This window comes from Geospiza fortis, unplaced genomic scaffold, assembly GCF_000277835.1.
Source record: "Geospiza fortis unplaced genomic scaffold, GeoFor_1.0 scaffold200, whole genome shotgun sequence".
Taxonomy (NCBI): domain Eukaryota; kingdom Metazoa; phylum Chordata; class Aves; order Passeriformes; family Thraupidae; genus Geospiza; species Geospiza fortis.
Window position 1 is genome coordinate 2,646,100 of NW_005054353.1, and position 17,052 is coordinate 2,663,151.

General features: G+C 33.9%; 1 protein-coding gene across 7 annotated transcripts in view; it reads left to right on the forward strand.

Annotated features, from left to right (window-relative positions):
- The first annotated feature begins 1,767 nt into the window (after nucleotides 1-1,767).
- RIMS2 (regulating synaptic membrane exocytosis 2) overlaps nucleotides 1,768-17,052 on the forward strand; it is a 357,283-nt gene continuing 341,998 nt past the window's right edge. For all 7 annotated transcript variants that reach the window (XM_031058961.1, XM_031058971.1, XM_031058957.1 and 4 more), the window contains exon 1: nucleotides 1,768-1,892. The gene's annotated coding sequence lies outside the window, so the exon portion shown is untranslated. The remainder of the gene's footprint in view (nucleotides 1,893-17,052) is intronic.

The window sequence follows — 17,052 nt, forward strand, 5'->3', positions numbered from 1 at the left end:
CAGGCAGCAGGTTAGTACAGAGGAGAGGCATGACTCCAGCCTCCTGTCCTTCCTGCTGGAGAGAGGGAGCTGCCTGCCTGTTCCTACAATCCCTCTGTGGTCTAATGTAAAGTACATTCTTGGGGGAGTTTGCCTGAAAAACAAAGTGAATCCCAGCAATTCTTGCCATATGTGTGAATATCCATGGTAAATAACTGCTTAAGTTAAGTTTTTAACTGACTTGTGTAATATTTGTTTTGGTAGGTACCTCTGAAAATTCTGATGAAATAGTTTTGCATCAATAATTTATATGTGATCTATATAAATGTCATTTATGCTTAAGGAAGTTGGTCTCCTGGATTTAGTTGTGTTCTAGGAGGTTATTTTTTGTTCTATCTTATGATTCATGTGTGCTCTTTTATTAACTTAATCTCAAGATTTTCAAGAAGAATAATTCTAAGGAAAAATGCCTTTTGCAATTTTTTTTGGTCTTATTTTATATTTTTTATGTTTCATAAAAAGTGTTTACTTTTTTGGGTTTTGCCTGAACTTATTCAAGGAACTAAAAAATCTGCCTAAATTAGATTAGTAACTTCTAATTTACTAAACTTTAAAGTCTTGATTGCAAAATTAGGCAAGTTGAATTCCATGCTAAGAATTTAAACATCACTCTTCAGACCCCTTTAAATCACAATGATAAAAAAAGAGAGAAGTCAAAGTTCCTTTTTTTTCTCAATGGGTTTGAAACTCTCGTGATACGCAATGTCACCCTTCCCATCTTTTTCAGAATCTGCAAAAGCTAAAATATTATGGCTATTTATAATGAAAATTAAATTTCCTATGACATAATTTACCTTTAGAAATAGAGCTTTTGAGGAAAACTACCATTACAGAGCATAAGATGTGTCTGTAGGTTTAGTCAGCATGAGACACTTCCCATTATCAGGTATTGAGATTTGATGATTCTGGACTCAGAAATATGGATGGATTAACATGACAAATTAACATTGCAATTCTGGACACTCATGGCCACTGACTGCATTCTTTTCTAGTTCTGGAAATAGATGGTAAATGTATGTGTGTATCCTAAGCAATTTTTTCTGGATTTTACATCCAAGGCTGTCTTTTACTTTACATTTTACATGAGATACCAGTTCTTATCCAATGATATGAATGGCTTAAATGATTTATAATAACTTGTTAAGGTGAGGTAACTTATTATGGGCTTAAACCCAGTGATTAAAAAGTTATTGAAAAAGCATTTTTCTATGCAGTATTGTTAGATAAATGAAGATAAGCTAGATCAAGAAAAGATATTTGCATATGACTGGTGGTCATACTGCAATAAACTTTAATAAACTTTGCCGGTTTATTGTTTAGCACCATGGGCTCTTAGATCACTTATCCTGTGTTTCCAGCTGTTGTATTTATAGCAAACATCTGGACCCATCCTAAAGCAAAGTTATATATCTTTATAACATCTGGACTGTGAGCTCAATGTTATCAATGTTGAGCTTCCTCGTAGAGTTTAGTTATAATGAAAAAGAAATAATTCTTGAATGTAATATTTCTTGAGCATCATAAATTAAATATATTTACTACAGTATTTATCTCTGATTTGTAAAAATTATTATGATTTAGTGACTTTGAAGTATTTGTGGGTAAAAGTAAACAACAACTAATGATCTCTTCTCTTCTGCAGAAAATTACATCAGCAGTTTGAGATGTATAAGGAGCAAGTGAAGAAGATGGGTGAAGAATCACAGCAGCACCAGGAGCAGAAGGGTGATGCCCCAACCTGTGGCATCTGCCACAAAACCAAATTTGCTGATGGCTGTGGCCATAACTGTTCCTATTGCCAAACGAAATTCTGCGCGCGCTGCGGAGGAAGAGTGTCTCTGCGGTCCAACAAGGTATGGAGCTGTGAGAGCTGAGCAGCAGGCTCCTCCTAAACTCAGGGTCTCTTACTCATTGCTTATGAATCCAAATCACATAACTACTGAAATGGATTTCCTCTAAGGAGAAATCTACTCCAGGGCCTTTTAAGATATCTGGCCTCATTTCATGTAATTTCCAATTGCATATGAATTTGTGATTATGGCTCTTAAGTTAATACATATCCTTTTTTGACTAACAAGCAAGTACATTTCTTTGATTGGAGAATGAGTCTCTATTTGAGAAACAGAAGTATATCTAGTGATCTAGTGATGCTAATATTGAGATATTGATTATTACAAGTAGAGCAAGGATTTGTTTCTTTCCTGCTTGCCTAGGCTCTTCTGTACAAGATTATTGTAAAATTAGTGTTAGAACATTTTATATAATACAATATTGTGCTTTAAAATATTTATTAGCTATTGTACATATCCACACATATTATGCATATTTATATGTGCATACATATGCAAATGTTAACCTATTTCTGGGAAATAATTAAATGCACTAAGATATATTGTTCTGTATATACTGGAGTTTATAGTATAACAAGTAAACAGCCATCTGAATTCTTAAAAAAGCTGAAGGATAGAGTAAGAAATTCAGCACAACTGATGTAATCACAGAAAACTTCTGAGATCAATTTGCTCAACGTTTTAGATAAAATGTTCATATCTGATACACAGAATCTTTCTCAGATTCTGACAGATAGTTGTAGAAGACTTATGGCAATATTCAAGAAGTATTATGCTAGTCTTTTTTGAAAATATGTATTTTGTAAACAATACAATTTATTATTTTAATGTTTATTAATGTAATATTTTTATATAATTTAGTTACATAAGTCATTTTTTTCAGTAATATGCTCATTACAAATACCATGCGATTGGTAAATATTATCTTTCGTAAGGTAGGAGACAATAGTATGCATGTTATGTATTTCTTGGCCTAAGATTGAAAAGTAGGTTTAAATAACAGACTGAAGTTTTTGATTAACAAAGTATAAAATAATAAAAAATTATAAAAATTTAATAATAGTTCCTGATAATTAAAGTAACTGATATTATATGTAAATGTGTCAAATCGCCTTGGTTTTCATTAAGGTATCTTAAAAGTGCTGCCTTCAGTAGATTTACATATTTTGTTTTTTTTTATAACTGACTAAGTCATGTTGCTAGTAATAAGAGAGATAATTTCTGTATTCATTTCAACTGATTATAAAAGCCAATTAGGACAGATATTTGAGTCATTATGCCTACATCCTTAGAAACATAGCATTAGGAAGAATGCTTCATTTCCTAATGACATATTCTGATACACCATTTAGATTCTCCTTGAGATGGATCATTTGAACTTGACAGATAGATATATGTCTGACTTCTCTTGACAGATTTCCAATGAGATTCTTCCAGAGTCTTAGGTAATTCCTACTCACCATGCTCACCACAGATTGCTTTTCTTACTGTCTAACCCAAATCTGTCTTTCAGTAAATCAACTTCTCAATTTAGTCTGAGACTGTTCTGCAACACTTCTCAGCTGGCATTTTTTCTATTATTTTTGCTAATTTAGTGTGAGGCTTTTCTGCACCTCATTCATTTTTGTTCTAGATAATTTATGAATAAGGTGAACAGAGTATTTCTGGACTGATCTCCTATGAGGCTTTGCTGGTAAAAACTTTTGCTTAAAAAAACCTTGATAATTTATTGCTGTTTTTTTTTCTTGTCCTTTCATTAATTAAGTTTTCTCATGGATGAATTTATTCCTATTCCATGGCAGCTGAGATTCTTTAAAAGCATGTAATCCCAACTGAGCAGTAGGACTAAATCCCATTTTCTCACTTTTGCTGTGACTGCTTGAAAGAATTCTATTACATGTAACAGATGTGAATTCCCTCTACTAAATCCATTCTGACTTCTCCACATTTCATCATAATTTACTCATATACTTGCTAATTTTATTGTGTATTTGAGTTTCTAAAAATCTGTCCAATGCGGATGTCAGACTCAATTGTCTATTCTTCAATTGATATAATGTTGAAATTCCTTAAAAACATTTTGGTATTTTTGCCAACTTTTATACTTCTTATCAGTGAAAGACTGTATTACAGTTACTAATTATTTTAGACTTGAGATTCTTTATGCTAACTATAATTTAATTAAAAAAATATTTTTTGTTGACTCACTTTATAGCTTCTCTTTCTGATATATTAGTTCAAAGTATGTCCTCGAGTTTATTCTGCATAAAATAATATTCTAGAGTAAATACCTTCCTAATCACTGCAAATATGAACAAAAAAGGTGTAATTCAGAAAGACTGTGGCAGTCTCCTTGCTTTGTGCCTACACTGATTATTCTATTAAAACTATTTTGGTCTACCAGAATTCATTCTTATCTCTCTTCTTTTCTGAATACAACTTCAGTTTCTTGAAAGATAACTTCTATTAACTTCCTATTTTAAATTTGCTTTTTTTGGTCTCTGTAGACTTTATATGCATATATATATATATATATAAAATGTCTGCTTTGGACCTCATATAAGGTGATACTTATGCTGTCTGAAATGTTCTTTGGTGGATCTGAGATCTTCATAATATCAAATTTCAAGCATAACTCCTGCGTTTTACTCCAGATTCTCCTCCTAAATTGTTTACTACAGACCAGTATTAGCAGCATGCACCTCAGCTGATGGAGAATTGCAAAGAATCCTCCTCTTTCAAAGGTCTCAAGGCTGACTACTGCTTACAAGGTTCATGGCCGCGAGTAGGAGTAGGGAGTGGAAATGTTTTGACAGTTGTCAGAGCATTAGATTAGGATTCTCAAAATGTTTGGATGATTTATTCCTTTTTCAGTTTCATTAAAGTGCCTTAAATATATAGGCATTAGCATTCAGTTCAAGCTGTACAAAATTATCATTATGTGGGAGTTCCTTCTAGCTCAAACAAATAAAAATGATAATGGTAACACTTCTTCTGTACAATTTATTATCTTGGTGAATGGTGTATTTAGCTAAATGGGGATTAAATTTCAAGGGAGTAAAAAAACCTTGAACAGTCATCTTTTATGTTTATGAACAGTTTCAGATTGATTAAATTTTAAATAAAAAATATTGTGAGAGCAAGCAGTAATAGTTCTTAGTAATAAGAGTACCACTGATATATAAAATATACTCCTGTTCTTTTTTCAAATTATATGCTAATTTATATAGGGAAATATACATTGAATGAGTCAGTAGACAGCAGAATGATGTTTATGCAGGTGAGAAATCTAAATGCTAAAATGTTGGAAAAATACAGCCTCCAGATTTGATACAACATTTTGTGCAGTGGATCTCAATTTTAGCACCTCAGAATGGCAGAAAGAAAGAAATGCTTGCTTGGAAAGTTAACTTAATGAATGCTGAATACCTTCTTTCAGGGTATTTGGCAACTTACTAGCACTTGGATCCACTGAAATATCCTTCTTTCTTTGTCTTTGAAGAACAATAGTAAGAGACTTTCAGTTGTTTTATAACATCCAAAACCAACATGGGAAACATGCAAGGTGTAAGTAGGGAACTTCTCTCAGTTCCCCTGGTTCAGTGCAAACTTTGCATTCTGATTATTTCCCTGGGGTTGTTTGATTTTGAAAAAACACAAAGTTCCTTTTACTGAATGATTCTAACTGCTGGACTTACAATGTGATCTGTACGGAGTTGCGACATGAAACTGTAGCATACTTGTTGTAATGCATAATCCTTTTCATTCTGTTGAGAATTAGCAAGCACCAAAGAATTAGTCTGTCACAGTCAGGTTTTCTAAGTCACTGGGATTGGAAATAAACTCAATGATTTGTTATTACATACAAGTAAGTTGGTCTTTAGGAGATATGGTTTGACTTTGCATTTCTCTACAAAAAAGTGCATAACACTGCAAGCATGAGGAAAGGATTCCTCCAAACAGTTAGTAAACTACCATTTTGAATCAAGAGATATTGCTCCTTTCCAGCCTGTAAACTTTATTTGCAAACTACTTTACTTGCAAACTAATACCTAGGAGAACTAATATTCAGAATCTGCATTTCTGTTCAGATTCTTCGGATTCTCTTGATTGTTAAAACCCCCTGTGATTTTAATGCAAGCTATGTGGATATTATCAGTCCTTCAAATGACAACTGCACAAACTATTTCTGTTATTAATTTTATTTATTTGAAACTATTTACATTTGATAGCTCTTTTGATCTCAATAAACAGCAAATGATGGTCTAAATTTCAACAGAGGGTACATGTTTGAACTCTTGACTGTAAAGCTTTCGTAAACCTTAGAGGTTGTTATGATCCTGATACAGTGAAGAACATACAGTTTTACCCAGACTTACAATTTTAGGCAATTAAAATGAGAAACATACAGTCTTGAAGAGCAGCTTTGGCTCATGCAGTCAGATGCCAGACTGACCTTGTAATAGATCTTTTAAAAAAAGTATAAGGGGTAAATACTGACTCATTCTAGGCTGTTCATTTTTTTTTATTTGAGTATAGCATGGAATTCCACTTATTTTGCTAACATTTCTGTGTGTCTGAATACTCATGGAGATAAGGCCTTTTTCCTTAAAACCACTGTTAAAATATACCTGCATTTTCATGTGGAACAGGACAAATACCCCTGTTCTTTGAAAACCGAATTGAATGATTTCTCTAATGTCTTTGCTATTGAAATGACTGACTAGGCTGTCTTTCAGATTTTCAATCATGTAATTGCTTGCAGTGTATTGCTATGAACTCAAGAATGTTTGACAGTGTGTGTGTAGGAAGCTGAGAGGCTGGAGGAAGTCATAGATGTTTGGTAAAGTATGGTGGCATGTATTGAACTTCTTCACATATCTTTATATTTTGTAGCTTGTTTCTGAAAAGAGATTCTTTATCCTGGACATTATTCAACATAGGTTGATCGTGTGAATTAAGTCTTGGTTACTGTTAGGATCAAAGTGTGAATGACAGTATTTTGAATTATACATATGGATTATAATTGTCTTGGATAGTAGAGTGTATTTCTTCAGAAGTGAGGATGAGAAATCAAGGCTGTAGATGTTTCCATACAAAATGTCTCTGAACACTACTTTCTTTCTTACTGCAGTGGGACAGGAAAGCTTGCTAGGAAAATATGAGACCACCTGGTACTGAGCAGAAAAATGTCTCTGCCCACAGAGTGATAGTGCATGGATGTCCTGTGATTTAGATAGCTTCCTATGCTATTTACTATTTGTATAACTGAGAATACCACTAAAACCCATAGCATCTTTAAAATGCTTTAATCTTTTGCCACTGAACATAGGATCATAGAATAAATTGGGTCAAATGGGACCCGTGGAGGTTTTTCTGGACCAATCTCCTGCTCCATGCAGGATTATCTTCAAAGTCAGTTGAGGGTTTTAGGACCTTGTTCAACTGAATTGTAAAAGCCTCCTAAGAGAGTGAATCCCAAACCCCACTAGACAACCTCTTTCAGTGATTAACAACTCTTGTGATTTTCTTTCTTTCTTACATGCAATACAATACCTTAATTGTCATATTTTGTTTATTTCCTGTGCATCTTCAAGAAAATTCTGTCTTTGTGTTTCCTATAGCTAAACTTCAAGTAGTTGAGGGATGCAAGTAGTTCCTGTCTTCCCACGTCCTTCCCTATCCCAGCCTTCTTTAGGCTAAACAAGCCTATCTCCCTCAGTTTTTCCTTGTATATTTTGTGTTTTATTGCCTGACTGTCTTGTTTGGCCTCTGTTGTATTCTCTCCTGTTTGTTTGTAACTTTAGGATTGGAGGGAACTTAAGCCTTCTCTAAGAGTTACATGTTATAAAGTTACATTTCATATAGATATTGGAACAACAAATTAATTGTTACCCTTTTTTGGTAAGCAGTTGTATTCCCAGCACAGTCGATGCTTAACCAAGTGCCTAGATTTAGTCTCTGTATTGGCATGTGAAATTAAAATACCAGATAAAAATTGCCATTCTTTATTCAGTAAAAGAGGGAATATTTTTGATTAAAAATATTTAAAAACATTTTTCTAAAGTATTGTTCCATTTACAATTTAGATAGCTAAGAAGACAATTTCTTCAAGGAAAATAGCCAATAGGAATATTTGTATACAATATTGATGGGTATGAAAAGGAAATTATATGTGTTATAGAGCTGGCATGACATGCAGTAAACACTTGTGACAAACTCTGTCTCCATGTGCTTTATAACTCCAGGATTTTACAGATCTCTTGAGTGACTAACATGCAGTTTTGCCATTTGAATACCCTCTAGTTGTCTGTAGTAAACAAACATTCTTAATTTCACTGAACTCTTTGCAAGTGCAAGGGATTGATGAATGCTAATCATTTGCAGTGTTGGGGTCCAAGGTATGAGCTAAATGCTGCATCCTTTTGACGAGATGACCCATTCTTTTGTGAAGATAATTCAGGAATGACTCGCAAATTATTTTCATGAAACTTACATCCTTTGAGCATTTTTAATACAATTTTTTATTATAAGATAGTCTCAATTTCACTCATGAAAAGATCATGAAAATTATTAAAATTACTTATTTTCACTATATCTCCTTTACCACGAGGGAAAATAAGAAATATATATGTTATTTATTTTGATATTTATTTGTTTATCTTACTAAAAATTTCTAGTACTTACTTTTAAAATGGATGTGACTCTTTCCTTATTTGTGTTTCTTTTCCCCTTGTCCTTTCTTCCTTGCTTTCGTGGATATGAACTCCAGGAGGACAAAGTGGTTAGAGCCTTTTTTCTGTTTAAAGTTCTTTTCTTTTATGGTCGAATTATTTCCTGCCCTACATTTGCTCTCATTTACACAGGTGTAATTCCCACTGAAGGCAAGGGGAATTACTGTCATTAAAATGAAAGCAACGCTTGGCATAAAAGGCTTAATTGTTTTTCAAATGGCTTACTAATAACCTGTGAGTTGTTGTGAACAGTATGCATGATATTCCTCTCTGTTTGCAGCTTTTGTGAGCATGTCCCTGCCTTTCCTTTGCTTTTGCAATATATGTGCACAGCTTAAAATAGTGAGATGTCATTTGTGTCACAGGTGTTTCTTTGATAAAATTCATTTGTGTTCTTGTAGAAGTGGCATAAAGTGATCATAATGATTTTCACACTCTGTATCACTGATGTGAATGCTCTCCACATTTTAGGTTGTAATTTTTTGGGCATAGTAGTTCAGTTCTAATTGTCAATGACAGTACAGTTAGATACCAGTAAATATTAAGAAAACATATTTATCCTAAATGTTTAGGAATATGCCAGCAATGTCGTAGAGTTATCCACTAATATAAATTATTTTCCAAACTGGTTTGTAGGCTTTCCTAAAATATAGTGCACATATTGTATTCAGCATAATGTTGAAATAATGTTAAACATTATGCATGTCATTGAAGTTCTGTTTGTCTTGATAATAATACACATAGAAAAAATATTTTACCTTAATCTTTTAGTTTAGCCAGGTTTAAAATGGTAGTATAAATCTGAATTTGGGAATGAGCTTGGGTAGGTTTCAATATTTTCACCAAATTAGTGTAATGGTTTCTAAATAAGAGAATTGAAAAAACTACATGAGCTGGTGTAAATCTGTCCATCACACTCTCTGCTGTATTCTAAAGAACTTAAATTACAAGAGCAATTTCCTCTGTAATGCTTGAAAAATAAGTTCCTGATTGAGATGGAGTAAAGAAATTCTTTAAAGTTAGTGTACTTTTAGTTAATATACAGAGAATGGTTTTTTTGTATAGTAAAATGTAATTTTTTCTTCCTGATAAAAATGTCAAGGCTAACATTTGACTTGCACATATGATTCAGAAATACTTTGCTTCACACAGAAGTTGTGAGCCGTGTGCTGTTGATGCCATCGAGGACATATCTTTAGTAGCAGGCAAGTGACATTTGAGGTGGGCCATCTCCTGGTGGCCCAGTCTGTTGGAGGGTACCCAGCTTTCTTTTGGCCTTTTTCGTCAGCGTTTCTCACAGTTAAAAGGCTGTGAAAGTTCAAAAGCCGTGAAGTAACAGCAATTTGTGGAATACAGAGGTAGCTGTCAAATAGAAAAAGCAGATGAAGAAAAGGAATAATTTTCTCCTTGAAGAATGTACCCTTTCTGTATAACCTTGCAAGTAACTGATGCATGCTAACAGCGCTTATTCCCACAGTCAGTCCAACAACTGATGCCTGTGATATCATCCATGCTGGAGCCATGTCAAATACTAAATTCACCTGGAAAATAAAATTAAAAAAACATGTGAAGTTTATATTATTATCTGGCTTTACCATGTACATATGTTAAGGAGGAAAGGGACAGGAATTTCTTTAGCTAATCAGCTAGTGTGGTTTTTCCATGAAAAAAGACAGTGGCTTAAGTTGCTTTATGTAACGTCTGTTTCTGCTGATTTTTAAATAGATGTTTTAGCAGGCAGAAAAAACAATGCTTATATTAAGTCAACTTTTTCTCAACTATAAACATTGTAAAGAAAGAACAGCAGTGGTATTTCCCTTTATATTTTAGTTCTAACTGTAAGGTTAAAAGCTCTGGTGTATTGAATGCAGTATAATGTATCAAAATAGGTACCTTCAATATAAACAGTAATTTTTAGTATGCTACAGCATTTACCAGTAGATGAACACACCCAGTGAAGCCTTAATATTATTTTTTATCCTTCATTTTCCAATGTTAGTGTAGAAGATCTGAATTCCAGATCTTAGAAGGCCTATTCTGTATTTTGTAACCATAGAATGGCAAGTTCAATGGAAAATGCTCCTAGATAAAGCTATAAATACTTTGTGACTGCTGATGGTTTGTTGACCTAATTTAAAAAATAACTTTGGAAAATGAGATGTATTCAAAGCATCAGGTCTGTGAAGAGTTAGAAATATATTTTAGTGTGTCCCCTTTAGAAGTCTTGTTGCATCTTTTGATTAAGATTGCCAGGAAAGCTGAGACTGCTCATGGAGTTGAATAATTGGGACAACCAGAGCAGTTTCCTGATGCTATTAATGGTGGTGGGTTATGGAGTTAGACATGGATCCTGGCTGTGTTTTTGTGTTGTACCATTAAACATGCACAGAAGGGAACTTGTACTACATGTCCTTCTATTCCACTTGCGAGACCCTACCTGGAGCGCTGCATCCAGCTCTGGGGTCCTCAGCAGAGGAAGGACATGGACCTTGGAGTGAGTCCAGAGGAGGCCACCAAGATGCTCAGAGGAATCAGAGCACCTCTCCTATGATTAAAGGCTGAGACAATTCTCCAGGCTGAGCAATCCCAAGAGAAGACTCTGGGAAGACCTTATAGCAGCCTTCCAGCACCTAAAGGGGTCCTACAAAGGAAGATGAGGACACACAGTTTTAGCAGGACCTGCTGCAATAGGAAGAGGGGAATATGGTTTTCAATTGAAGGAGGGTTGGTTTACTTAGACATGAGAGAAGGTTTTTAGAGTGTGGGGGGTAAAATGCTGGAACAGGTTGGCAAGAGAGGTGGAGTGGTGCTCTGAGCAACCCGATCAAGTTGAAGCTGTTCCTGCCCATGACAGGGAGGTTGGACTAGATGAGCTTTAAAGGTTCATTCCATCCCAAACCATTCTTTGGTTCTACGATATTAAATAGCACTTCAGCGTTTGCAACTCACTGTGCCTCTTCCCACACAGAACATGGGAGTGACTCATTAATGTCTCAGTCCTTCCTTAGTCAGGTGTATAAAGAAGTACTTTTACAAAATTGAGACCCCAGTGTGCCAGAAAGGAATAATTTAAGATTAAAAGAGATCATGTCTGAGAAGGAAACAGTTGATGTTTTAAAATTGAAAAATAGTGTGATTTTTTCCAAATTTTGGATGGTTTTTCTTTAAGAAACAAAGGTACCTTTTAAAAGATTTCCTGCATTTCTGTCACTAATTTTCAGTCAAAATGTGACTATGATGTAGAGATTTCTTTGAGAACCTAGAGTAAATTAAGACTGTTAAAAATGAAGTTGAATTAAAAAAAAAAGTACACAGGATCATCTCCCTTTTACTTATATTTTGACAATTATACTCCTAAGCAAATAACTTTATCAAAATGAGCAACACTGTTAGCTGGAATACTGAAATTTTGTGACTATATCACTGAAAATCACGGAAAGTGTGATTAAACTGATGAGGAACTAGGAAGTGCAATACAGTTTGGGCAAAAATATATCTTTATTTTAAATAGTAGGAAATGCAAAAGTAGTAGAATTTCTAAATTTTTACTGTATTTTACAATGAATTTAAATAAAATTATAGACTTTTTACCTTTCATTGGAGACCATGACTTTAAAGTAACCACTGATACTTTGGAGACAACAAATAAGTAAGCAACCTAATACATTTTTGGAAAGAGCTGACAGGAGAAAATGGGGTTCCTTCCCCTTGCTGGTTATTGTCTGGCTTTTTAAAGCTGATAAAATTCCAGTGGAGTGTTTTGTTATGGACATTTGAGGTTTAGATTCATTGATTCATATTTTTCAGTGTTTATTTTCAAGTGAGAAGTTTTGTACTGACATGAAATGAGTAGTGGCATGGCCCTCAGAGCTTCTGATACGTTTTTGGTTCATTCCTCTTTTCCAGTGGATTCAGGAACTTGTTTTTAGAGAATTTGTTTTAAACTGCTACATATCAAAGCCTTCACCAAAACTGTTTATAATTTCATACAGGATAAACCTGAGGAAGAATGCAAGGGAACTTGCTTTTTGTTCTGTCTTTATTTTCTGTGCAAGGAAATTAAATATTTGGCACCTTCTTTGAAGTAAGTCTTCTACCTTTCTAATGTTATTAATTTTGAAATACTTAAGACACAGACAAATAGCTTGTATTTAAAATCTATTCTGAAACCTCCACCAGTCCTAAAAACTGTTTTTTTCCTAAAACAGTTCCATATAAAATTACAGTAGAAAGGATAAAAAAGCAATTATCATAGGGCATTATTCTTTATCCCTTTATCTTACTGCAGTTAAAACTTCCTATTCCCCAGTTCTACTTCACCATGTTCAAAAGTAATCAACATTGTTATTCCAGTCAGGAGAGACCTAGGTGTTGATGATAATGTTTTCTGTAATTTTTGTGAAAATTTCACTGTTAAAAAAGAGATAAAGTTTTTCTCATTTTACTTCTGCCATTCTGAAGAGGTCTTGGGCCCCACCAAGCTCCGTATTATTTCTAAACCATCAGTGTTGTAGTTCTGTACCTCCACAGCACCTGAAAACTTTCTCATCTGGAACTGAAAAAATGTGAGAAATATTTGCAGAAGCCATAGGTTGCTTGTCCTACCTCTGCCTTCTTGCTACTGGAAAATATCTGCTTGGGAAAACTCTTCCCCTGTTCTTGACACTTGGCTCAAGCTGATTTTCTGTCTTATGAAGAAACAGACTCAGTCTCATCAAGATTTTCATGGCCTGTGTATGGTCTGTGTATCTTTTTTAACAAAGAAATATGTTAATTTCCAGATCATTGAAATTTGGAAAAAATCAATTTTTTTTTAAAGAGACTCACTATAAAATGTAGAATATTTCCTATACTTAGAATATCTCTGACAAAAGTCTCCTGTACCAGCTATTACATAGGATTGTTTTCTGAGATACCTCTTTGCTGTGGGAAGCTTAATGGTTTTCCTCAGCTCGTATTGTCTTTCAGATTGGGATCTCTAAAAGTCATTCAGAGAGTTGGCAACTTAGATCTTCCTGAATCCACTTGGGCCACTTGTCCCAGCCTGTTCTCTGATCCTGTTTCTCACATATCCATTTGTCTTAGTTGTTCTCCTTTATCTTACTGCATTCAGACTGCACTCTTGTTTCCTTGATCACTAACAGAAAGCACCTCCAGTAGCAGAAGGTGAACAAACTTCTTGGTTGAAATTTGATTTAGATTGCCAAACATATTTCAATACTAGGTTCTCCTTTTGCCTGTCAAAATTATCCTGCAATCAAGACATGTCCTCTACTCAAAATATGTTATGCAGCTTTATTTTCAGTGTTTTCAGGACTACCATGATGTGACATGATAGAATGTAGTCAGTATACATAGATTTTTAAATCTGCAAATAGCAGACTTAAACTTGCCTGAAATCCTGGTGAAGACAATACATAGTAAATACCTCCTACTAATGGTTAAATTGGCATACAAATGTTTTCTCTGAATTAGACCTCATGTGTTGCTAACTTTTAGGGCCTTACTGTCATACCAAAACACACTGTCAGCTGGCCATCACAGTCAAAGAACAGGGAGATTACACTACATTGTAGCCCATAGTCCAACTTTATATTATCTTCTTTGAGTTTTTGAGTTGGAGATGTTGGAGGATTTCACTTTTTATTTTCTTCTTCTTTTTTTTTTTTTCTTTTTTGCCTTTTCTGCAATGGCAGAAATGGCAATTAACCTATTTTCTCATGCACAGATCATTGGCTTATCCTCCACAGGGTTCAAGGAAAGGGAAATGTCTTCCTAGGAACTGCCAATTTCCTTTTCCAGCTTCTGCTTGAAATTTAATTGGAGAATAAAAATAAGACAACTTCTTCACATGATGTAGCTTTAAAATGGTCTTAGCTATGTCAATCCAATAGTTACATGGAGTTTTAGATCCATGTAAGGAGACTTTTCTTTCATTATCTATGCTCCGTGCTTAAAGAACACACTCAGATATGTTTCTTGCTTAAGAACAGAGGCAAATACAGAAAAAAAAAAAGACTATGAGTGAGTCTGAAATTCTTTTTTCAGTCATATTTGTACTTCTGTACTAGATGAACAAGCGTTTAAATGCCCAAAAACTTGTATAATTTTTTTTAACCCTCAGTAGTATGTGTAAAACATGCTAGTCCTTCCTATAAACCTTGTCCTTTACATATACACTATGGTGGTATAATTTTACAGTACAGAAATTAGAAGTAGCTGGTTTGGTTTTAGGTGTACTGAATTTCTGAAAAGCACTGGGGGTGATTTAGAGAGAGTCTGGTGAAATTGGAGTGACCTGTTTTTGTTTTGCTAGCTATTTTTCCCATCCTGGTGGCAATAGAATTTTATCTTTTAACTTCAAATTATTCAAAATAGATTAATTTTCCTTTGAAATTATTCTTCAAGCTATCCTAAAATAATCTTGTCTTAAAACATGTATGGAAACATTGCTATAACAATAAAAACTATAGCACATCAATAAATTTTCATTTTTGTTCAAATCAATAGAGCAAGAGCAATTACAAATAGCAATTCTGGAACCAGAAGATGAAACAGTTCTTGAGCAGTAAGTTTTATTTGCCACCTGTTGCAATATTCAGAAACATTACCATGTGCTATTAAGTTCCAGGTGTAGACCTTTATCAAAGGTAGCTCAGCAAATTCCTCGTTTCAGTCCCAGGTGTGTAACAGCACACCTAGGACTCTTTGGACACAGTTAGACATTATGGCACAGCAGGGGATGGTATAAATGTTTAATTATCTAGATTCAGCTTCAGTGGCTGGAAACCAGTGCCTATATATATAAATAATGAAGACATTGCTAGTAATAGAGTAAAGCAGCAAACCTCCCAAGGTGTTTTTCCTCCCCTCAGCTGTTTATTTAGAGCTTTATTTAGCTAGTGCCTTCAAGGAACAGATTAGTGGTAGGGTTAGGAATTAAATGAAAAAGGCCTTGCATCTGGGTTAATATCTGTTTGCTCTTTAGATCTGCTGTGTGAAAAAATGGAATTTGCATGGCTAGCATCTGTTGATATATGAAATACTGTATGCACAGACAAGATAGTTATTCAGCTTAGTGTGAGTGCACTTGTGTAGACAGTTTTAGCAGATGTTGAACTTCCGTGCATTCAAGAAAAAAATTAAATAAATGTGAAAAATTCTGTGTTAAAACAAGATGTCACCTATGAACTACAAACAAGGTATTCAAAAATTAAAACTTCCTTAGTTTGAATTATTATAAAGATGCCATCATTCAGCATCAAGATCTGCTGAAAAGCCTGGGTTTCAGGTAACTAATTCAATTTCAGTCAATTTATATGTATTACTGTTTGTGGCTTTTTGAGAATTAGTTTCATGTAGTTCACAAGCCCTTTTTAGCATTTTAGATCTGCAAGAAATAAAATACCTAAGGTTTGTAAACCAAATACATATTAACAGGATTTCTGTTTGATATGGGGGGTAATATGCTTTCACAAAAGAAATCCACACAATGTTTTATTACTGACAGAATCCAGATGTATCTTTATTGAGTGGGAATCTGAGTAATTTTTTTCCTATGTATACATATACTTCCCATTTATCTTTAAATGTGTAAAGTTGGTCAGTGTTAATCACTAGTGTTCATTTAACCTGTTCATCTTTCAGTTTCAGTGTAATTGCTACATAACTTCAGAGTCATGACCTGTTTAATTAAGGTGTTCTTGCTCTCAGATACTTGGTCATGTGATTATGAAAGATGATATTTATTACTGTTAAGGATTTGGATTTCTTACTGTTTTAGGTAGACAAAGTATGGGATATTTCTAAGGGATTAGAATAGTTTACCCTCTACATTGAAGATAGGATTCAAATGCCTATTTCTCCCAATGTGTGCAATTGCCTAGTGTCCTTGCATTCAGTATTAGTTCATTTTTAGATTACAACACTATGATGATTATATTTTTTTTAACAAATTGGTTTTGCTCTGTAGATGTGAAGCAAATTCCTCCTACTTTGCTTCAAATTATTTTTTAGTTTTATCTAATCCTTGTTTGATTTTTAATTTTTTATCGACATCATTGAGTGGCCATAGAAAACTTTCCATGTAGTGAATATCTGGCCTCAGTAACTTGGGAGGAGCATAATTGTTTACATTGTTCTTAACATTGTTGTATATCAAAAAGTGAAAATTAGTTAAAAATGTAGTGTATAGATTCAGACACTAATCTCAAGTACTCATTGAAAATGTCTAAAAAGCTACATTTTATTAAAAATAAAGTGCTTTATTAATATTGACCATGTTGCAAAAGACTTTTTGGTCATAATTTGTGTTTCTAGATTACTTCTAGATTAATATGAATGTTTTTGTTTTATAGCTTGTTCATGTGTTTATCTTAACTGGATATTTATAAAAGACTTTGAAATAGAATAGCTATGATCCTAGAATG